The sequence below is a fragment of the Vanessa cardui genome, chromosome 20 (genome assembly GCF_905220365.1).
Source record: "Vanessa cardui chromosome 20, ilVanCard2.1, whole genome shotgun sequence".
NCBI lineage: Eukaryota > Metazoa > Arthropoda > Insecta > Lepidoptera > Nymphalidae > Vanessa > Vanessa cardui.
This window is the reverse complement of record NC_061142.1, coordinates 5,164,703-5,190,030: the sequence shown is the minus strand read 5'-3', so window position 1 is coordinate 5,190,030 and position 25,328 is coordinate 5,164,703. Positions and strand designations below refer to the sequence as shown.

General features: G+C 32.6%; 1 protein-coding gene across 4 annotated transcripts in view; it reads left to right on the top strand.

Annotated features, from left to right (window-relative positions):
- LOC124538182 (ETS-like protein pointed) overlaps positions 1-25,328 on the top strand; it is a 126,412-nt gene that overhangs the window by 51,714 nt on the left and 49,370 nt on the right. The window contains exon 1 of one of the 4 annotated variants that reach the window (XM_047115144.1): positions 25,053-25,238. The exons of 2 other annotated variants lie outside the window; for them this stretch is intronic. The gene's annotated coding sequence lies outside the window, so the exon portion shown is untranslated. Of the gene's footprint in view, positions 1-25,052; positions 25,310-25,328 lie in introns of those variants that run through there. One more of the 4 variants, XM_047115143.1, reaches the window with a different exon arrangement.

Sequence of the window (25,328 nt, the reverse complement as noted above, 5' to 3'; positions counted from 1 at the left end):
GAACTAGTTACTAATAATTTATGTTCCCAGTTAATGGATCTTTTAATTTATTGTAAATTTACTTGTAAAATGGCACGTAAGAAATGTCGGACTTAAACTGTCTGTCAATTTAAATGTCGGAAAGATAAATATTCGTTAATGCGTTAATATTTCTAACAGGGTTCGGAGTCTTAACGCTTTTTAAAAAAACCGCCTCGCATTGTAAAGGACCTATTAAAACGGCAGCGTTAATTCAATGCCTGCAGTAAAAGTAGTTGGAGATAATCTAGCGAGAGATTTGTGCCCTGACTAGGTTGGCTATGTACGGCTGCATTCACGGAAAGCATTAAGAGCTATGTTTAATATATCTAAAGTGAACTCTATACCGATAATGAAACAGTTTAATTTTCATTGTTGAGTTATTTAATGTTAGGTCTTTTCATGATCGTGTTGTACCGGACACTGGTCCATAGTACTTGGGCGGCAGGTGTTTCGGAGCAGGCCTCCTCCCACTGCGCCGGCGCCGTCTCACGATCTAGAGATCATTGATCTGGTTGAGATTTACTTAGGCGCTGGCAATGGATAATATACGTTCATATTTACATCCTACATCCTCAGGGTGCACCTGGAACAAGCGGATTAAATGATCTTTATTGTTCTGTTTTATTCATGAATCATGTACATTTATTACGCATGTACTTCACATGTTTCCCTTTGTTGCGACAGAAAGCCTTTTTGATTCAGTTGCCAAATCAAACCTAAAAGTTAACTCGTAGCGACTTTTATTTTGTCCATTTTAAATACTATTTATTTCAAATACTAAAATTCATATTTCTGAATACAATCCGTTGAAGAAATCACTGGTAGTAGGTAAGCGATTATGCTCCCTTTTTTCAGCATTTCATTTATCTGTGTAAAAAATGAACTATCAAATATTTTATAATTACACGTTTAGTATTTTAACTTGCAAGGTATAACTACATTTTGTAAAGTCATTACACACGCGTAAACTTTCTAATGCGTAATAGTGTGAGGTTGGCTACCGAGCTTAATAAACGGATCGGGCCCTCTATTAACGCTGTAATTAAATCGTGAGCAATAATTCGTTAACAGCCATTACTAAAACGCGTGAAGTCAATTCCTCTACAGATGGATCGGATGTCTTAGACGTTACAACACTACGTTCGCGTTACATGTATTAGAGCTGTTTGATTTGATTCGAAAATGTAATTGTCTTGCTTGAAGATATAATTTACGATGATACGTTGCTTATACGCGTAACCGCCATTTTTTCTACGTATAACTTCTAAATAATTACGCTATTAAAACACTGATTCGTGTACATTAAATACTGGATTAAATACTGAACGGTTGTGTAGGTATTGTCTCTTTGAAGACAATTTCAATAAATAAACAACTACAATCGAACAGCAGAATAAGAGCTTAAGTTATCTTATGTATATATAAACTGACTTATTTCCTTTTCATTTCTGAAATATATACTTGTCCGACAGCAATCATTTCATAAAAATCTGGCGCCATAATCATAAGACAACTATTAAAGAAACTGGCATTACAGCCATTGTTCAGAGAAAAAACAAAAATATATTTAACTTTTACTTATTAATAAAACTAATAAGATTTTAATTTTCGAAATATATTTATCATATGTATACAAGTATGCACTTCATTTTTTAACAAAGATACATCAATAGACCGTTGAAAGGGTTAAAGCGGTGGGAGGACGTTATTCATCACGGACGACGCTACGTAATGCATTCAAAATTTATTTGCGTTTTACTGGGATACACGATGCGTGCTGTCGCCTTTAAACGAACATCGATTTAAAAAACATCCTTTATACTTACATTTTAATTTAGGACTTTTACGACAACTCCTTCGCCTACTTCCATTAATCTAAACGAAAATAACCCTATTAAGCACGACCATAGACTATATAAATTATTTTTAATGTTATAGATTTTAGGCAAACGCACAAGTCTGTTAGTACCACGTTGGAATAATAAATAGTTTCTATTATAATCATAAGTCCAAAAGAGGTCGTCGGCTGATCGTGCGGTCTGACATAGAAGCAATTTATTAAAAAGTAGACTAGGTACGTAGAACAGTCCATATACTAACGGTAGCTTGAAACATTGGTAATATACCTGTACTCGTATGTGGTTGTGCACTCACACACCTACCGTCCAAGTACACTGTAAACTTAACACGATTTATCCGACTATGAATGGGATGCCACCACCACCAATGACCAGTTTTAAAAACAGGGCTACCCATAAATTCACACATGTAAATATAACAAATAATTTTATCTAAATTACCAATCTATAGAAATGTAATCATTTCATTGTAAATAATTTCTTTATAAAAAGCTAATTATATAGGAAGGAAACTGTGTAAAATGAGATCGATTCTAATTATCGAAATGATAAAATAAATCAGTTATCTTTAGAGGAAACGAGACGATTTATGCATTAATAAAGGTGAAAGTATGGCCAATGATATCATTCTGGCGCCAACACGGTTGCAGGCAACCCTACAAATGAACCAGCGTAAATTATTGCGCATGTGTGGTTCCCACGGTGCGAAACTGGTTGCAGATAAGCTGAAACCACGCGGGCAGTTAAATTAGTGCACCGGTGACAGCTTCCTGTGTCGTTCTTATTTGCAAAGATCGAACGATCTCTTTTTAGTCTATTCCTAGATTAATTCAGCGCACTCTTTGATTTCCTTTAATATAAAAATTTACATAATTCATTAAATTTTAATATGGACCGTATTGTGTTACAATTAGAACTTATTTTTGCATTCAATGATAAAAATCTATAATTGAATTATCAACAAAGAAAATTACATTACATAGATTATAATTAATAATATACTTTGGTTAATACCAATTATACTTGTACGGGAGATGAAATATATTTGTCAAGTGAATTATAAATAATGAATATTGATGGTTAATATTGGCGTTAAGTTCTTTAGCGGCGTTCGGATGCCTCCAGTTTTTATTGTAACGCGATATTAATGGAGTGTTTATTAATAATGTATTTAATTGTCGTACCGGTCTTGTCGAAAAACGTCCCACAGCCTTAACTCCGTGGGAAATATTACCGACCGAGTCCTTTTTACTTTTAACTCAGAACAAGTACCTTCACATTTTATAAATCACTTTAACAACTTGTATTTTTTATTATTATTCTTAAAAACTTCTTTATTAAAATTAATCTTATGAAGAATATTATACTATTAAACTAATACTGCACATTCAAAAGTAACTCTGTCTATTTTTCATCTCATCAAAGCTGAAGTATAGACCGATCGTAATTAAATGTGATTTATAGGTAGTATGAGATCTGAATATGCTTTTAGTTACGTATATAACAAAGTACATATGAAAATAATCAATGTACAAATAAAAAAAATATTTTAAGCCAACGTAGCCTCAAGGAACAGTTAATAAAAACAAATTCACCTTTCAATGAATTACAATGTTTACGTTCGTTAATATTAAGCGAAAGGTTATTTATAGTTAATGAAGTTCAACTAAAATGTATATCACACAAGTCGTGTTGCCACAATTTTACTGTTATGCTTCGTTTACTAATCATTCAAGAAACACGCACACAAACCCGTTATTTGAAGAGATTGTATCACACATACGATAAAACGCGCTACCGATTTGAATTGTTTTTATTACGAACACTTACAGAGGTTCATTATGTTTCGTTCGAATGGTCTTTTTAAGTTCGTACCGGAGTATATACCTCTGAAAATAACCCGTGGAGACATCTCATTAAGCCCGTCAGCGATCGGGACCGCTTTGAAAGATGTCTCATTTAACCCCAGCTCCTTTAATAGCTAGTGAAGGGTTAACCACAAATAACTGATGCGGAAGTGGGCGCTTTCGTTTCCAAGTCGATTTTTTAATTCTTTTAATTAGGAAATAGTTTAATTTCTGTGTTGTTTGACGCTTTCAGTTGTCAAACTGTCAACCGATAACAAATTAGCGTGAGAAATGTTTACAGATATTGTTGGTGAAATGTACGTAAAAAATCATGTGGGACTGTAACGATGACATTCCCACATCTTTAATTAATATTTTTATTTTTTTTAAAAGATAAGGACTCGATATATATCTTATTTATCCGGATATTACATAAGGACAACATTCTACGCGATTAGTTATATGTCAAGTTCAAAGACATTCTTTCATGCCAAAGATAATACAAAAATATTACAATTATTTTTATTTACTAGAGGGTTTTAAAATTATGAAATATTGCAATTTAAATTAATAGCTATCTAAAGATATAGATTAATTTGATAAGACTTATTGAGGTTTTCAATTACTCAACGGCATAAGTCTAGTTATATAAAGTCGCAAGTTCATTCTGACCCTTACGTTATTATAATATCTAATACCTTTATAAGATTAACATTTCACTAGAGAGCAAAAGAAAATATTCTTTAAAAGATTCAAACAAATTATTGTGAAGAACCGATTTATTGCCATCGCTTTTGTAGACTACCTAAAACTAATCTTAAAAATACTCAAAGTACACTCAATTATAAATATTTGCAAAAACTAAAGTATTTCGTAAATTTCATCATATTTAATTAAAAAAAGAAAATAAAATTTAAATTAGGTATATATAATATAAATAAAATAAATAACGTACGTATTGAAAATTTCTATAAGAACATTTCTCCATTGTGAGGACTAAAGTAAACGTTCTGAATAACTAATAAATAAATAGATAGATTTAGATATATTCTACATATTACATAACGACTTCATTTAAATATTTACCCTTGTAAGAAACAGTTACACAAGTTTATCCCGTTCCAATGTACGTAGAACGAGTTCCAATCTAACATAAAAGTACTGGTTCTTTATATACCGTTACACGATAATTACATAAGGGTTGTTACAAAGACATTTATATTATCTTTTGATTATAACCCGTTGGCAGATACCGGATGACAACGCCCCTTCCTGAATTATAAAGACGACAACACCCCTGACAAGAGGGATGGGGTTATTTTAATAGACTATTTTAATATGTAATTCGATATATCAAGGAATTATATTTTGTATAGGTGTTGACGTTGCACATGCTTAAAAATTAAACTTCACATATGATACAATAGCTCATAAGTATAGGTACGCAGACATCAAAATTCGACACAAAAGAACCTTAAAAAAATTTCATACAAAAGTTATTGATTAAAAACATCAATGCTAAAATCTTAATGTTTCACTTTAATTCTATAATAAAATTTATCTCGAAAATTCCCAAAATCCCGCAACAGATATGTATGACATTATTCATTATAAAATTAAATAAAATATGACCAATTATAACATCGAATATACATTAAAAACTATTTACTTATTAAAATAATTGCACACACATAAATATGATATATCGAGATAATAATCATTCGATCATAATTATACTTGAAATCGATACATAGAGATTTATAATAAGAATGTGTACTAAATTTGAAAGTTATCTATAAACTAAGTCGATGTTGATTTAGAAATAGCTAGTTTCTCAGGCTTAGTGATTTTCAATACGATACAGGATATGTGGACCTTTATGAAAAGTTAGCTAACATCCTGAGACAATATAAGCAACAAGAGACGAATGTCGTAATATCCTACATCTAAAAAGTCATTAGTTAAGATAATACGATGTTGCTTTAAAGTCACATCGAACCTATAACATGTATAATTTATATCATTATCTATTATAAAAAGCAGATGGTAGCTTTTTGATCATTAATAAAAAATAAATTAAATAAAAACATCTACATTGTCTATGCATAGATTGAATGGAAATCAAACAAGAATCTGTTTCAAATTATACTCTGACTAAAACAAAAAAAAATTATATGTTTTTATATCAACACGATGTCGAAAAATAACGTAGAACAGAACTACTATTATTTTTAATCTGTATTCAAAATCACAGACAAAGTGTCTATATTCATAGTAAATATCTACATATAATTTATAACAAATTATTTGAATAAAAAATAGCTTTGGTGTTTATAGACTGGTATTATAATTGAGGATAATTTTATATATAATAAATATTTCGAATGAATATATTTGATGTCTCGCGGACAGATGGAACCTAATCGTGTCTCAGATGAACTCAACGTCTCTTATTAGAGCGATGTGTGTCCGTGCACGATAATTTGATCCATAAACCTCTTGCTTCGAAGTGGAACTACATAATGGCCAAACCGGTCTCGTTCATTCACTAACGGACCTGACGGGCTACTAGAAAAAGTTCTGCCTCGTCGGCTCGTCACGTATGATTACAATTCTAATTTCAAAGTTTTACTTTTTTTTATTTCGTTGCTGTTCGAAAAAGGTCTTTGTTTTAGTATATACTTTTTACAAATTATAAATGAATGTACATTGTTTGCTTTTAAAAACGAGCAATTTATGTATGTAATGGTGTTTTCAAATATGCTAAATAATGTTTCTTAATGTAATTTTATAATCAAGATTTGAATAATTACTCGACGGTGATTGATATCTTTCGATGAATCATAGAACCAGTTGCATAAAAATTAGCGCGACCAGCGCAGATCATAATTAAAATAATTATTCAACGATTGAGTGGAACGGATATGCAATAGATTGTTTTTTGTATGGTTTTGTTAATTTAATTCTATAACTGATAATGACACTTGAGGTTAACGTATACTTTGTCATTTTACAAATCATAAATTATTCGTATTTCCTTTATAAACAAATTTATCTGCTGTGCTCTTAATAAATATCATTTGAATAAAAAATATATATTTAATACAATAATAGTTAGTTTAATTTATTTAATACAAAACTGTTAGAATATACATCTATCTAGTTATAATGTCAAAGGTATAAAAAATTGTTGCCAATAATTCTAACCACTAAAACACTAGGTAAATAGATTGATAACTCATTTTTTACGCACACTTAGTTTATAAAGTTGGCTGGTCTGTTTTAGGATATTTAGGATTATATGTTTGTCTAGATAGATCTAGGAAACATATAATTTAAAATGAAAATATAAATGTTGAAACTAATTATAATATTTAGTATGGAAGATTGTTTTGTTACGAAAACCAAAAGTGTGTACAATATTTGCTCTAACAGATGAATTGATACTACCAACTTAAAAAAAATAAAAGTTTGAAAAAAGAACAAGAACTAAAATACAATGTTATTCTCAGGCTGAGTTACATAAATAATATCGGTCATGTAAGTTTAAACACGCCCTACAATTCATATTTATATAGTTGACTTCGATTATAAATAATTCTTTTATTGATGTCCGAAATTATTGGAGATAAATAAAACACGAGATTGTGGCTCACTGTCAACGTCTGCTGTAGCTAAATTTAACACAAGTTTTTATTTACGCATTGGAAAAATAAAACTCCGTGAAAAATCACCACTCGCCATATGATGGATCATTTCTCGTAACAGAGAGTTTGTGTCGCGGGCGAATATTGTGAAAGTATAATGTGTTGATTTGTTGAGACGAGGCGAATGAGATATCGCGATAATTTACTTCGGCGTTTTGTTACTGTGGACGTACATGGCTATGATTAGCGCAGACCTTTTAGTATTTCGCATTAATTATACTATAACAAAACGTCAGATTTCAGACTTCATTTAGGTTATTTTTCTTTACGAACCTAACATCACACTATAGAACGATTTTGGTAAAAAATATATTTCAAGATATGTATATTATTATTTTTTCTGCTTAAATGTAGGTGTACGAAACAAGTTTCTATTTTTATTTTATTTAATTAACATTATATGCAATAACATAAATACATACATACCTCTAAGTAAATTAATTCGGTAAAATACTGTTATTAGGTACATGATAATATTTTTAAACGGGCATTGCACAAGTAGCACATGATTATGCCAAGCTTATTTTAGTAATCATTGAATATATTTTAGTAATCATTAGCTTAAATTAATATTTATGGTTAGCTAGTTATAATCATGACATATTTTGCACCGTTTTATTGTAAAACAAAATATGCTAAAATTTTATATTCGGAATTCGACAATATTCATCAATGCCACAAAACAATACGTACCTACTTACAAAGCATTTTAGATATTATATTCTTTTGAAAAAAAATGATATCCAAAGTTACTTTTTTAATTTCCTCTAAGCAAATGCTGTCTGTACAGTGTTTACAAATTCGAGTCTCTTGCTAATGGCATTGCATTATGAATAAATGAGCTTGTGAGTGACATAAATAACAGCGGATTGAGTAAATGCATATGATAATAAAAGAAAAGCATTTGATCTCAAGTCTGGATGCTTCTCCTAATTTAAAACAATTTCTCAAAGCATCATCTGACTATTTGTTTTCTTACGCTCACTAAAATTAAATATTATCTGTTGTTGATATTTTGTTTAACAAATCTAATCATAGAAAACTATCCCCATTATTGACCATCGTTTACAAACTCATATCCTATTAATGCCAGCTTTACGGCATAGACAATATGTGTGTAATAAATACATGGATCACCAATTCTTTTAAAACGAATACTATAATCATATTCTAGAAATGTATGAGACGAATCGACAAAATCTTACTCTTAAGCCATTGCTTGACTTTGTTAAATTTACAATTAAATATAAAGCAAATCAAGTAATGGAATTAAAATAGATACCTCTTGCAGAAAAACATGTAAAATAAAAGACGAAATAGTTAAATAGAACGCTTCATTGAAGGTAACGTGATACAATAATCGGCGTCGGCTCCGCTCGTATCGAGTGACGACGACAAATCGCTTGTGCATAATCGTAAATATGCTTTTTATACCTCCCCATTCTAAGGACAATCGTATATCCGGTTAGGCCAAGCACCATATTGTAAGGCCAGTAATACAAAAACGTTGCTCATTATAACCAAACTTACCTGCAATATATAACGAACTTGATGAGCTTCATTATAAAGGCGCATTTCGCAAACATCCACAGGTTGCATTTCTAAGGTACAATTTGTAAAAAATATCGCCCTTTGTGGCTACAGACAGTGTGGCACCGATGTCTTTTTGTTCGTGCAAAATGTTTGAGAGATTGTAAGGATCTCATCGAAGCTTCCAAGAAATTCAGATGCGCTGCTGCACGTTTTTGTTCGGAATATTGGCATTAATTTAAGTCCATATTTATTATTCTATTCTCAGATAAGTAACGATTTTGACGTCGATAAATTGCTTAGAACATTTAATTATTACTTGTGATATATATCGTATATTTTATATAAGTTTTAACACACTATAACTAGTGTAGAAATGGGTAATATTAACCAAGAAAGGATTTTAGTTATATTTCTTTGGTAACTTGTTAACGATTGTGAAATTTCTTCACAATGGGTTAAACAACGCAAGAGTGATCATTATGTAGGTGGTAAGAGTTCACGTATCATTTAATGACAAAATTAGGGAACATCTGGCCGAGCGGGCAGGTTGTGTTCTTTCACAGTATTACGTATGCTGATGAGGATAATATTCGGTTACAAACCGCCTTTGCAAAAGCGGATTTACAAATGTGATCAGTAATTACTATCATTGAAGCACAACACATTGTGACTCATAAAGCTAAAACGCATTAGTGGCGATGTAACAATAAAATCAAATTCGTATTCTACGCAATCGCCTATAAGGTACGTACCGAATATTAATAGAAAAACTAAATATATACGCATACAACACTTTAAGTTTGACACAAATATTACGAATGTTTAAATCACGCCTTAACGTTCATATAACTACCAGTTTCTCGAAAGGAAACGTGCCTGATAACCGATACTTGATATTCATTGAACATGGAAACGCGATACTGGCCAGTTTTCCGCCGATTGCCGCGCAACCAACGTAAAAAACAGCAAAGGGACAGCACTCCATTCACTCTATTACTAGATCTTCGCACCTCACCGACCACAAAATGCATCCCATTCACGACAAGCGAGTAAATCAACCGAGAACGTTCTAGCCTTATAAGGTCCAATCGGAAATGTTTCCACAAACGGAAAACAACTTTCTGCGCTGGGAGGAATAACCACTTTCGTCTGGTCATGTCACGAGTTACAACTTTTTTCGATATCTATTTCTGTCGGCGTTCTGCTAAATTTCTTATCGTCGGTTGTGCACCGGTTATTAATGTAAATTGAACTTTTTATGCACATGTTAAGGTTGATAATCGTTTGGGTGCGATAAGGAGTTGCGTTACAGTGTTTGTGAAGTTTGGTTTTATGAATGAAACGCAAAGTCGTGAGCGGAAGCGAAGCCGGGCGCTGCGGCTTTCCCGCGCGGGCAGTTTCATTAATAATTAAAAGGCAACTAGTGGCGGAATGGCCGGACGCGGAGATGATTTCTAGCCAGTAGCCGGTCCTGGTACATGGGCGCAGTCGCTACTCTAATGTTCACCACGCTGGCATATTAATAAAATGACCTAGTTGTGACATACTATGGCGTGTTTGACACCGTGTCATGTTGTTTAGTGCATGCAATAAACACCACGGCGTACTGCCAACATATCATTTACACACAAAAAAAAAAATTAAATTTAAACGCAAATAAATATTGATAGAATTAATTTGTAATAACATATAATTATAATAGTTGTAAAAAAAAAATTAAAAATATATATTCCCAACAACCGAGTGGTTTTATTAATCGTATTTTACCAAATAAATATTAATTTTAGTCACTTCATTCGCTTGATAATATTTTTAAATACAATGTTGCCACGCTACAAAATAGAAATCACTTAGAATGTGTTAGTCGAACATTGCAATGATAAACCTTTGAACGTTAATGGGAAAGTAACCACGAGAATTTATTAGAGAAACTTTGAAATAAATAGCGTGGCCATGTTTTACTTGGGGTTAATTAGAAACAATTCTATATATAAGACAAGATATTTACATATCTTTTGTAAATGTACGTATTAATCTTAAGTCATATAGTAAGTATTTAATATAATAAGATTTATAAAAATACTCTCGCCCGCCCGTCTGGGTAGATACCAACCACTCATCAGTTATTCTACCGCCAAATAACAGTACTCATTATTGTTGTGTTCCGGTTCGAAGGGTGAGTGAGCCAGTGTAACTACAGGCACAAGGGACATGACATCTTAGTTCCCAATGTTGGTGGTACATTGACGATGTAAGGAATTGTAATATTTCTTACAGCGTCATCATGTATGGGTGATGGTGACCACTTACCATCAGGTGGCCCATATGCTCGTCCGCCAAACTATATCATAAAAAAAACTATATATATTTGAATATTAAATTCGTGTAATGTTCCACGCCTTGATAAATACTTTATTCTGCTATTAAGATAGAGCTCATTTTGGTTACTTACTTTGATATCTATCCAATCACTTAAAAATACTAAGTATCCTTAGTCGAAATATGAATCTTTTTGAGAAATGCTTATATATATTTACAAATATACGAATAATACACTCTTTATATTATTAGTATTAAATACAAATGATATAGATTAATTATTAAATAGAGAAGTTTTCTTTCAATTCTTCATTATCAGTTACTATTTTCGACAATAATACATCGAAACACTTTTACGTTCAAAAACATAACTTTAATATTTTATTTGTACAAAACATGGTACGCTCATAATAATGAAATCAACACATCTTAAAACCTAGAATAAGATGATGATGAATCATTTATGAGAAGTGGTGTTTCGTTCTTTGATATTCTACCTCTCAAATGATTTACATACAAAAATTACAAGTCATTTCACCTTGGACGATGCTATAATAATTTATAACGGTCACAAAATATAAAATAAAATTCGACGGGCTCATTACGCAACGCCATTGGAATAGTACCGGAGGGAGGGAGATGGGGTTATGTAAGTTTTGTACGTTGAAGTGAGATAGAGTTAGTGGTATGACAAAGCTGTAAAGTGAATGAGATATACACGGTAGCTAGATAGCGCGTCCGGCGGCCACTTCCTGTAGAGGATAGTGTAGTCATCCTGCTCGTGTATCGACAGCCATGTCGATATTGTCAATTAAACGAGATTATGACTATTGTTTTCTTTTGTTTTTAATATTATACAGTTGTAAAAAAAAAGAATATTTAGTCACCAGACAATCCATTATTTAAGTGATTGTAACTGTGTAATATAAGTCGTCTCAAAGTAATTAAACAATATTTAATAAAACAAATTTTAAGTAATGGCAGAAAAATTTGAATCTTACTAATTTTAGCAATTACAAAAGATAAAGCTATATTTACATAGGTCCATAATATTACAATGTCACTTCACTAAAATTAATCTTAAGTATCGCTAAAGGTACTCACGAAACGCCAACTCTAGATTCATTAAAATAGCCCAGTATAGTCATGTTTGTTTTTAAAGGAACAAAGCATAATTAGATTCCGGCGCTAGTGGGCTAGTTGGAGCATCCTGCGCCCACGCACGTCTAATTGCGCTCTTTTTGTTTATCGTCTTAACTCGATTAGGGCAATCAGAGCCGCCCCCTGACCCCACGACGCCCCAGCGTCTGATCCCGCCAGACGACTCATTGCCACTTGCCGATCAATGAATTGTTCTACATTGACTTTATACACTTGTATTATGACAAATAACTGGAACGTCTCAGTGGATAGATTGATATCTGAATTTAAAGTATACTCGTATACGTGGCTTCAAATACAACAAACAATCATGATTAATTTTTAAATGTTTTTTTTTCTTTATTTTTTTTTGTGCTCGGCAGCATACATTTGCTGGATGAAATAGTTCCAAGCGCATATCCATACCCGCACAAGAGCAGCGTTGTGGAATAAGCTGCTATCTATTCCTTAATAAGAGAGGAGGCCTTTGTCCAGCGGTACTTGCGGACTACTAATTTTTTATATAACAATTATATGCTCGTATTCGCTGTGCTAGTTATTATGTATATACATAGTTTAAATACAAATTATATTATATCTAAAAATTAGGTTATTATTAACTTTGAAAAATGATTGTCGTTTGTTTGAACAATAGAAGAAATGGGGTCTGGTCAGGATAAACAATGTCCCTAATAGTTTAATCCTTCGTTCTAAAATTGTTACGTGTCACGTTGTATGCCGAGTCTACTAGAAAAACAAAAGTATTTCTTTATAGATTTGTGAAAATGTGACGTAATAGAATGTGTTGTTACATTTTATTCTAAGCCACGGCAACCACTGAAATAACAGGTACTTAATTGTGCTATTTAAATATTAAATCACATATTCAACGGGAGATATTTTAAGAGTGAAGTCGACCGATTTTAATTCCATATTTAAAATTCAACATTTAAATATGGAATAAATTCTAAATTTTAGGTGTAATATGAGATTAACTAATTTTAGAAATATGAATATAACAGTGAAAATATGTAAATGATTTGGTAAGGTTCTTTGCATATTTGCAAATAGACCCAATGAAACTCAGCGACTAACACAATGTTTGTTCACATTTCTACTCAATTAAATGGTTCGTTTCATTCATACTTAATTATTACTATTGCACTATGTTTGCAATTCTAACTCTTGTTAAGATATAAATAGAAACTAACATGGCTCGATGCGTCATTCGCGATAGCACGTTGTCGCGTCGAGTCTCTCATTTATGAATGAACTCACAGATCGAGCGACTTCCGGCTAACTGTTGAGATAGTACGACACTCTTCCTGGTTCCTGCTATGGTATCTTTAATTATGAACCAGTATAAACAGACCGGTGTATCGTTTGAATATTCACAAATAAAAATTCTATCGACTATGTAATAAAGTGCAAATCAGTTTGAGACGCCGATCGATCAGCCTCCGTTTCTACATTATCGAGATCGTTCGGAATATGAATAAAGATATTCTAAGCTCGCTCGCTGTTCCGATCGTCGATGCAATGTAAACTTTATCCCATTCTGATAAGGTCGATTGTTGGATAGGTTTGCATTCGGTGCTGGTGACTCCACGTCCTGTATAGCGTGTTTTTTCCAGCCTCCTTCCCGTCGTTTCACCGTTACGCAATATATCGTAAATAATTAGCGGAAGGCAATATTCCCGTGTCTTATGGAGATGTTGATATTCTGGTTTTTTAGTCGGACGCTTCCTGTCCACCTAACAGTACCTGCTTCTAAGTTGTAACACGTCTTCTTTATATGTCCGCCGCCTCAGAGAAACGCTAATCTTGCATCATTATAATTCATTGAGGAATTAACACTTAATACACGGCGCATGAAGAGACTGTGTATCTATTCGCGCAAGCTTATATAATCGTTAGAACTATACTTCTTATATATGAGACATAGTCATGGTTATAACTTTATAATAGAATCTTTAGTTAATATTAAACCGGATATCTATGTTAGTTTTTAAGTAAATTTGTCTAATTTTAAATAAGGTAACTTTCAATGACCAATTTAAAAGAATAAATTTACGGTTTAAAGGTACATTAAACCTTTTTTAAGCACCATTCGGTAGGCTGTAGAAATTACGCCTTTGCTGCTTATAAACAATGCACTGTAAAATAATAACATTTCAATTTTACCAGGTATAGAATACATAGAAAATATCAACGAATCAGCTTTTATCAAAAACGTTATAAGAACGCTGTCATATGTGATGTAAAAATAGACCAAAGTATTTTTTACTAACATTTGCTTGAAGAAATGAAGTTTTAAAATATACTAAAAAAAACAATAATTTATAGATGTAAATAGATTTATGATAAGAAATAAACGTAATCAGGAATTGAATTAGTAATTAAATTTATCACATATACCTAAATAGCAAGCAGACATTCAACAAATCAATATTCCCACGAATGAACCAAGAGATACGGTAAATTGAAATAATATATTCATTATACAACAAAATCGCCAAATTCAAGTTTATAACAAATCACCATTTTTATAACCAATGTTGACGGATGCGACGAAAGTCGGGTAATATTATAGACCAATATAATATGATCTCGAATCAATGATTCAGATATCTTGTAAGAGGTTCCTTTTAAAATGGATCATTTTTAAGTTCTCACGAAGGTGCTCGAATTTTGGATAAAAGTGATAAAATATTTCGTAAGCAGGCGACAATAAATACACGCTACACTCACCTATCTAAAATCAATATTCGATTTATGAAATAATCGAATTATATTAAAATATATTAATATTGATAAAATCATTATTAATATCATATAATTATTTATCGGTAAGTACTAAAATAAAAAAATATAATAGGTCACCAATACGTCAACTCTCAGACCAGAAATGGTTTTTAATTAACTACAACACTTTCGAAAAAAAAAAATAATACAGTACCTATTATCATCGAATCTTAATTACTACTTTCAAAGAGCGGTATTATGATTAAAGAACTGATTACGACAAAAGTACTTAAACATATTTTAGTATTATTTTATTTAAGCTTAGAAAGATATACTTCTTTATTGCAGTAAAAGTACATTCATAAAATTTTATCATCTGCTGTTAAGCTGTATTATTAAAAAAGGAACAATATTGAAACCACTTCATTAAAAAAATACGGCCAAGTAAATTGCACTTTCAGTTTTTAAGATTCTCATTTGCGTGCCGGTGGCCTTTATTTTAAAAACCAAATGAAGATACTTAAAGCTATAACGCCAAGTTTATTGTACAATATACAACGAAATCGAAAGATTTTTATGGTAATTACAACCACGTATTGAGTATGCTTATGCGTTCCGAGATGGTAGCACTTTGATCGACTTCAAGATTAAATCCATTCTACGCCAGAAATTAATTGAAAACTTAGATGACGAGATGAAGGTATTAATGTGCTGGGAAAGATATCTGTTTCACAAAGGAAACAGAAATTGCTTCGGTTTAATTTATGAACGTTCGGAAACTTAGATTTCGAAAGATAATAGTTAATGGAATATATTGTTAAGGGACTGAATTTTTATCGCGATCCTTTTTTCGAATTTCAAAAGAACTGCGATAATGTTTTACAAAATGGTTTTCCTACAATGCAAAGATAAAATGAGTTACAATGTATGTACACTGAGTCATCGTTGACTTTTTTTCTGACCTTAGCGATGACAGCCCATCTTGTTGCTTCGGCTTAACTTCAAACAAATTCGCGTCAAATCTTAGTATAATATAAAGAGTTGGGTTAAGTCAATATGACCTAGTGTCTAGAATACATATATAGTGCGACACAACTTATATGTAGCATCGGCAAAATTCGTAAAACCGATTACTGCCGATTAACACAACCAATAGAAATAGCTCCCTATCGCGCCATTTGATCCTCTTCGTCGCTATAGATTCTCGTGTCAGTTCAACCCGAGAAAGCAAGTACATGTATATCGACGTGTCAAATCGACGAATATATTAGGTCATATGATATTACATGTGGTGACGTTTGTATAAAGATCATATTCACATAAGAAATAAATATTGATAATTTGGAATGGCGTACCTACTTAATTCAGATATGATCTAAGTTGTGTCGTATATCTTAATCGAATGTTACGAGTTTAAGCATCACTGACAAATTTTCATGGCATTACTGTGTTCTCATGTTCAACGGTTAAGGAAAACATCGCGAGGGAACCCGCATGTGTCAGACTAAATTCTGCCACATATATATCCCTTAAATTGCCTGTTGAAATTGCTTTGAAACATTGAAAGGTTTTTTGATAACTTTATATTTAGGCGTATGATAAACGTCGATTGCAACTCCTAAATCATTTATATAAGATATTGATTCCTCGCTATGTAGTCCAAAATTACAATAACGGGACTTTCGCTAAGACAACTTAAGTTTCCGGTCATTGGACTGACATTGTTTCTTCGCAAAAAACTTAAGTAACATAAACAAAACAGGAAAAAACTAAAAGAGGAAGTTCAAAATTAGCGGATTTGTAAATTAATAATGAATTTCGATTACAGACCAGTTTCTAATACGTCCGGATATACAACATATAAGATACAAATAAACATAACGTCAAAGATACATCCGAGAGAAGCGGGTCACAACGTTTCATTCATGCTCAGCTTCCCGGCCCCCACCTAGCCGCAATCTGCGCCGGCGCACTCAATGGGCATATCATTCACGTTATTTAATGAACCGAGTTACTTGCGACATCGGAATTTATTCTGTCACACATCATTACGTACCATTCAATATTTATACGCATGATATATATAACCTATGATATACTATGTCAGTAATTGTAATGTTACAAAAAAAGTTTTTTTTTTAAATCATTTTTTTTTAATTTAAAGGTCAAAATTGTAATACAAAGCTTTGTATTTAGATCTCATATCCCAAGGTTTATCATACAGTCATTTCTGAAGATATAAGAACTGTCTTCCAAGAGAGTTTCTTAAATCGTTATCTTACCTCATGCAAAGTGCGAGGATATTATTTAGCAAAATGTCTTGTTACTTCTTTTCATCCAAAGTCAAATAAACACAATCGGAAAATGACAAAGTAGAATATGTAGTCAATAGTATAGTTACGGTTTATGTCTTTAAAGAGGTCTTAACGTCTCATTTTAAATAGCTTTTTTTAAAAATATACAAATAAAGGCGTCGGAACTCGTTCCGTTGACTAAGGTCTTGTTGACATTATCGAAAGCCAGCTCAAACAAAGGAGATCGCTCCAACTTGTTTACAGCATGTATATTTCGTTGAGTAAATTTCGCGAGATTTTTCGAAGGTGCTATCTTAAAGGTAAAGTTTCAACATAAAACAATAGTCAAATATAATAATAGGCTCCAGATTCGAATTTCAAAAACCCTGCTCTGTCAGATTTGACTTACATTTCAATGAGAAGAATTACAACGGACTATCGACCGCACCGTTCAATCTCCATCGTGTCTTCTCCATCGCACGTGACATTGGCGAAGTAATCTGGTCTCTCTTGGCACAAATAAAAGCCATATATTAAAAAAAAATACAACAAACTAACGTCAGATGACGTAGTGGTTAGCCAATACATGGTCAGTATTAAGTTTAACTAATTAATCTAACAACACACGGTGTCAGAAACTATCATTAAACGCTTTTTACTCATAAATCTTAAATATTTAGATAGATATATATTGCAACACTGGCTGATCCCGATTTCGTCCAGCTGATACAATTTTATTTACGTAACGCAACGCAGTATCACCTACTGGGTCTACTTTAACCCATCCAGGGTTCAAGTACACGGACAAATATAATCAAATCAATCGAATCGTTGAGAAGTAGTTCAGTTACATACAGAAGATTTACACATATTATGTTATACGAAGTGCGATACATTTAAATATGATAATTTTCTTAAGTAATTGGAGCAAGTTCGTATTGCAGTCAGCGTATCTTAGTTATGCAAGAAACATGGTAAGTATATTTTACACTTGCGTCGTGTGTTAAATATAATTTTAGTTTCAAAAGCAAATCTTCATCATCGTCTTGATATTTTTGATTGAACAGTTTTTATTGTACATAACTTAACTAAACGTTGTTAAACACTTGAATTAAAAAGCTTTACTTGATCTATATGAAGGGTTTGTTTTTTTCATACACATTATTATAACATTTATACATATGTATTTGGATATAACAGTGGATACTCTAAGGAAATTATATGAAAATACCATAATTCCTGAGACTGTCAATGAGAAATCAAATCACCTGGGCATTGAATAAAAAAAAAATACTATATATGACTATTATTGACCAATTATAATAACTTCGAAAAAAAACAAAGCCAAAAAAAGTCGCAGTGCATCACAAATAAAATAATTTAAAGAAATATCTTAGGCCTAGGATGTTTATTAGGAGAGTGTGGAAACATTCAAAATCAAGTTCATTAACTCCTACACTTAGTATGTTTATATAAATATACACGCCTATATAAAATTTTTACTCCGATCTTTTTAATATTAATGAAGTTAGTTCAACATATACTTTATCTTACACATTTGCATAATCAATTAAAGATAAAATACGCTCTTAACACATGTTATCTCATCCTTGTAAAACTACGTCCCATCGGAAAGCTGGGAAACTAATTTTATTGACTTGAATCAAAACAATTTACTTTTAAATATTTGTGTTTTATTAAATCGACTGTATTTTTAAGTTGATAATACATCTTTGAAATGATTATCGCAACTGCTTGCAACCGATTTTACGTTGACAATTTAAAAATAAAATAAATGAGTAATAACTTTTATTAAATAGTCATTTTACTTTTGATTTATATCAACATAAACTGTTATAACTTTAAATTATATAGATTATAATTCTCAAGACGCCAAAGTACAAGTCTAAATAAATAAATTATATTCTCAATTAGTCAAAAGTAACTTAAAGTTTACGATCGTTTGAATATTGTTTACATCTAGAATTAAAATTTAAATATAATTTGCAAAATATTCTCACGCTTACTCCACCACAACACGTCAACAACCGAATCATAAAACTTGATATTTGCTCGATATGATTTCGTTGGTCCTGTCTGATCACGTATTCAATCGTCTAGATTACATTGACCTCTGAACGAATTCGCCAACTGATTATAAATTCATCGACTTTTAAAGCTTCGGCTGCGTACAGGGTTCACTTAAGGCTGGTGATGTTGTGTCGGATCGAATCGCGAAAGGCGGCGTGGAGGCGATGATCGCGCGATACGAACAGTCGCGCGGTGACGGCGCGACATCGAAGAGGCTTCCGTTCCCGCGACCGACGCCGTGGGAACCGCTTTATTTTCGTATTTAAATACGACCCTCATTAAACTGGTTTGGCTCAAAATTCGCTGCCTTCTTTCGACGCCTTTTACTCAACTTTTTATGGTTCCGTTCGACATTTTACTGTTTGATATTCAAGTCTAGACTGCCGACGAATAATGCGGAGTGAGGATTGTATTGCTCAGAATAGGACCGCGGTTCTTTTCATTTGTGAGGGCATTCGTAAATGACATACAATTGACGAATATTTTAATGATCATTATTACATTTGCGTAAATCTAAAGATATAAAATTTCAGACAATAATATGGTCGTTTTAAGAAATTGGTTTCAACAAAGAACCAGAAGCTGTGAACGATTACGATTTAAAACTAATAGTTCAACAAACAGCGAAAACTTGTTTAATGTTCGCCTTTTTATATACAAACTTACTAATTTATAGTCATTTTTTTAAACTATAAGCAACAATGATGATTCGGTTTGGGTGATTTCAGATTAAAGTTACGACGAAACCCGTTCTCGTTTCGACGGAGCTTTTTTTAACAATTTTTTAATGTTGGCTGCTATTAAACCAATATCCCATTAAAATATAATATTTCAGATTGGCAATGTTATGAATAATTATGGTTGCTTTATTAAAATATCAGATATATAGAAGTAATAAATAATTGTCATAAAATCTTAATATAATATTCAGGACAGTGTGTTTATTTGTTTGTTACAATTTAAGATTACCTTTGAACGTGATATTTTGCAGACAAGATATCAGGTGTAAAGAAAGAAAAAAGTGTATAGACTCTTTCTTCAAATCCATCTAGCTTTTGGAAATAAAACTGAAAAAAAAAATACTAATAATGTCTTTATACCTAATAATAAATCTAAATTAAAAATAACGCTCTTTCTAAGCGTTGACACTTCGGTTGTCGGTTTGAGTTTTAACGTGGTATACTTTCTGTTGGCATTAGCATAAAGGCTTCTGACATAATATCGTCAACGCACAATAGGTTGCATGTAGGGTTGCCCACAAACAAATCAAAAATATATTACAACGAATACCGCGGGTATCACTAGTCAATTATAGATAATGTTTTATAAATGTATTGATACAGATGCATAATATTTTATTTTTATATACTTAACGGATACTTAAGTACTATAATTATGTATTATAAATTCACGCAAAATATATTTATTACATTATGTAAGCTGACTTGTTCATAATATAGCACTATCATTATAATTGTTATTATGTAAATTTTAGCTTAAAATGGTCCTCGTTTCCCCACGGCATCGGCTTACACCGGATGTTAGGTATCCCTGCAGAGCAAACTACAACCTCCTAAAAAAGCACATATCAATATAAGCCTTAATTCTTAGTCATCAAGATTCATTTTAGCGCACAACTATTAGATGCCGCATACAAATATGTATCTTTTCAAACGTTGTTTTAACTATCGCCCAAAATATCATAATTGTTAATGAAATGTTACCTTATAGTAGTAATGATAGGGTATAATTTTGAATGTGTTTCGTAAGAATGAAATACCGGAAGGACACATTGTATTGCCTTCGCTACCTGGTGATAATATTCATTGTGAATGGTGGACACGAACAATTATGTACTAGGCATGAAATTTCGTGATGCATTCCTACGATGGTTAAACCTGCTTTATCGATAAACGATTAGTCCCTTATCAGGATACTTATCATAATAAGGAATATATATTCTACGAACTTTGCATTTCAAATGAGACAAAAAACTCGTGTGTTAAGAACATGCATAAATTATAAAGTCGCCCAGTTGAAGGTTACACATGGTGAACACAATTCTTAACGAGTATAGTGTACAACAAATGATCGGGTAATGTTCAAAAAAACAAAATCAGTAATCAAACACTTTAGCAGACCACAAAACTACTTCATACTTTCATTTGCTAATTAAGTATAATAAGTAGACTTACAATGTTTGCAAATGTAAGTTACTTTACCTGATATTATGATTTATTTTCTATAGAAAATGTAGCATTGAAATTAAATTCAATTAGTATTTAAAGTTGCATTTTTTATGCATTACCAACAACGCATACACAAATGCGCACCATTAATAAATAACAGAATCACACATAGACATACCAGTTTACGTCATAACGTAAAACTATCACAAGTGTGTGTAAACTTCCTCCAAGGTTACATGTGTGAGGGTGCTGGGAGGTTGCGGGGTAGGGGAAGGGGGAGGGCAACTTCCCGCGTAGCACCTGGCGCGCAGAGGTTAGATGCTTCGACAGGATCCCATTGATTTGTGGCATGATGCACTTCTCTTAATGTTAATTCCTCCTCACATTTTAAAAGTAACTTTTCAATAAGAAATAATTATTACAATCGTGAATTTGCTATTTATTATCTTTGTAGAAGATACATTGATTTATTATCTTTTATAGGAGAACGTAGCAAGTTCTCATAAGACAGAAATAATGAAATACGTAAAACAATGATTGAATTTTTGTATTACTATTTGCACAGTGAAATACCTGACGCGCTTTAGCACAAAGTTGCGAGCCGAGTCCTTTAATGCAGTCACGATACAGCATACTTGTGCGTCAATGTTTATTCTAAACGTGTAATTATCGGAAAACATTGAAACAATGCAAGCGCAGCCGATCGTGGTACCATTCAACATGGTGACAATACCGTCGACATCACTCCTCCATCCTCTGTTTGTCTTAGTGAAAGTGATTATTGCGTTACACCCTATTTGCTTAAACGAAACTTTTAAAAACAATCCACGTTGTGCAACTTCAACACAAAGAAGTAAAATTATTCGCAACTCTGATTTTGAACGCGATTTGAATAGATTTCATCATTCCTGAATACAATGTGATGATGACAAAAAGAAGGCTTTTTTTTAAGAAAACGTACACAGTATCCTTTAAACATTTAAATAAAAAGCACTTATGGAATACGAAAAGAAGCATGTTGTAATAGAAAAAGTAAGAACAAGTTGTGCAAGAAATCTTAGACATGCCATTGTTTCCCTAGAATTCTGTTTCAGAACGCATATTCATTACCTATATTTTTATTATTATGTGTCATGCTAAAGTTTCTTGTATTATTCTTAGGGTATTAAGAAGTTGTAGAAATTCTTTTCGTGGATGTCAATACATTTGTGCATGATCGTTAACCAAATGACTGATATCCCAATTCAAGTGTTTACAAGATTATTTTCAATTAATCTTTTATTTTGTACAATGTTGGATGTTAATCGTTTCACACAGTTTACTTTAGAATATCAGTAACTAAATACTAACAACTAGAGACATTTATTTTCTCAAAAGATTTACATTCAAATCACTTACAGATAAAACAACAGAATAGGTGCTTATTATTAAAAATCACCATTTACATTGCTACATAGAGAGTGAGATTGATACGCTAGAGAAATAAAGAAAATGTATAATATAATAATAATAAATATGAGACATCACATACATTACTCTGATCCCAATGTAAGTAGCTGAAGCACTTGTGTTATGGAAATCAGAAGTAACGATGGTACCACAAACACCCAGAGCCAAGACAACATAGAAAACTAATGGTAATCTACATCGACTCGGCCGGGAATCGAACCCGGGACAGAGTAGCGTACCCATGAAAAACCAGTGTACACACCACTCGACCATGGAGGTCGTCACAACTGTATAAGTTTCTATTAGATGAAAATTTCTCCCTCAATCAAGGTGACAATTTTCAAACTTGTCACACTTACAGATTTTTCAAAACGTCATTATTTAATTCTGACATTAACTGTCAACACATATAGGTTAAAAAAAATCGATCACATTATACCATCTTCGTTCGATAAAGTTCTTAGTATGAATAGGAAAATTAAAAAAAAAAAATCTTACATATGTCCCGTAGATGTTTATTTTGTATTGTCCACGTGCGCCGAGTTAAACATTGACACGGACCGATTGTACCGCGCCCACAGATAACCGACAATGAAATAGTGCGCCGCGCCTAAACGTCACTCTGGCCTTTAAAAAACGTGTATTTCGTTCTTTATTTTTCAAGAGGTTGCTATGTTATTTAGTATTGTTTCCAATTATAGTTTAACGGCCATTGATTTCAACAGTTCGAACCAAAACCATTTCATAATTTCAAAAATCACATGTGCTACCAAATAATTATTGAAACTAAGAATACATCCTAACAGATACGTTTCTAAATCAAACCTCAAAAAGTCACTCAGAAACTCAACGGCTTGTCGTGGCCTGTCTTTAAATATTAAAATTAAAGAAGGTTAAGTTTTTATTCTCAAAGCTAATTTAATTACTTTAGCTATTTACCAAGTTAAGTTAACAGTTGTTACTTGAAGTAAGATAACTTCATCATAACCGATATTACCTCTGCGTTGCGCTTTAGGACGATGCATGAATTTTAAAGATCTTTATTTCTTTATATTTCCCCTGATGTTGCCTAAGTCTGTTTATGATTTCCTTTGTGAATGTTAGCAAGAACAGATGACGTATTTTTCTATCTATATACATTAGTCTAGTAGGTACTAACAATGTTAATACACAATATTCTATACTTGATTCATGTCATAAAGAAAATATCAAAGTATAAAATTGAATGTGTATGAAAGTAGTACATTTAAAAAATGACATAAAATATAGAGTGTTTATGCTCATAAGCAAAATAGATTCAAGAGTACAGTATTATATTATGAAATCTATGAATGAAGTTTGTTGGAGACCTTTTGTGATGCAACAAAAAATTGGAGACCCTTAGAAATACTCCCGATGGAGCGCAATATTTACTACGACACCTCCTGTCCCTTTCACTTCCTCTACGACGACAACCTGTAGACAAGCGAGACGACATGACGTGAATGCACGCGCGAGACAGAGACGGTGCATTCATTCATAACCGAGTCCGCCATCCGGTCTGTGTTCTGAACGATCACTTCATCTCCTTCCAACGCGTTGTCTCTTATCGAGTGCGAGCAGGTGGCACCGGATGCATAGCGCCGCACTACAGCTTTAAACGGAAGTTCTTCAAAAGCCTCGCGAACATTCGCATTTTAAATGTTATCTGAAAGCAGTCATTTTCGGGCAGTGCGATCGGCGCGGTTGATTGCATTATCGAAAGTACTCGCGTAAATGTAAAGTGATTATTTAATGAGGGACAGGCGCAATTGGTGATTTTCGTAAGCTCGCTCGGAGTGAGCCGCGAGACGGAGAGCTTCGCCCCTCCGCCGGCGCCCATTGAGCGCGAGTAGTCGCGCACCGGCCGCAGAGACGCACGCGCGCGCCCTCACAGCCTGCCACTGAAAACTCTGGATATCCGATACCAAATTTGAAATGACCGGTCCGGAACTCGAACGCTCGCTATCAATCTGTGCCCACAGAGTGTTTGCTCCTTTGTGATTTCGTTAATTGGTGCTTTTGAGTGAGTGACGCTGAGAATGTACGAGAAATCGCACTGGACACATTTACAATGGCCCAAATTACATTAAATGGGTAATTGCTATACGTCATT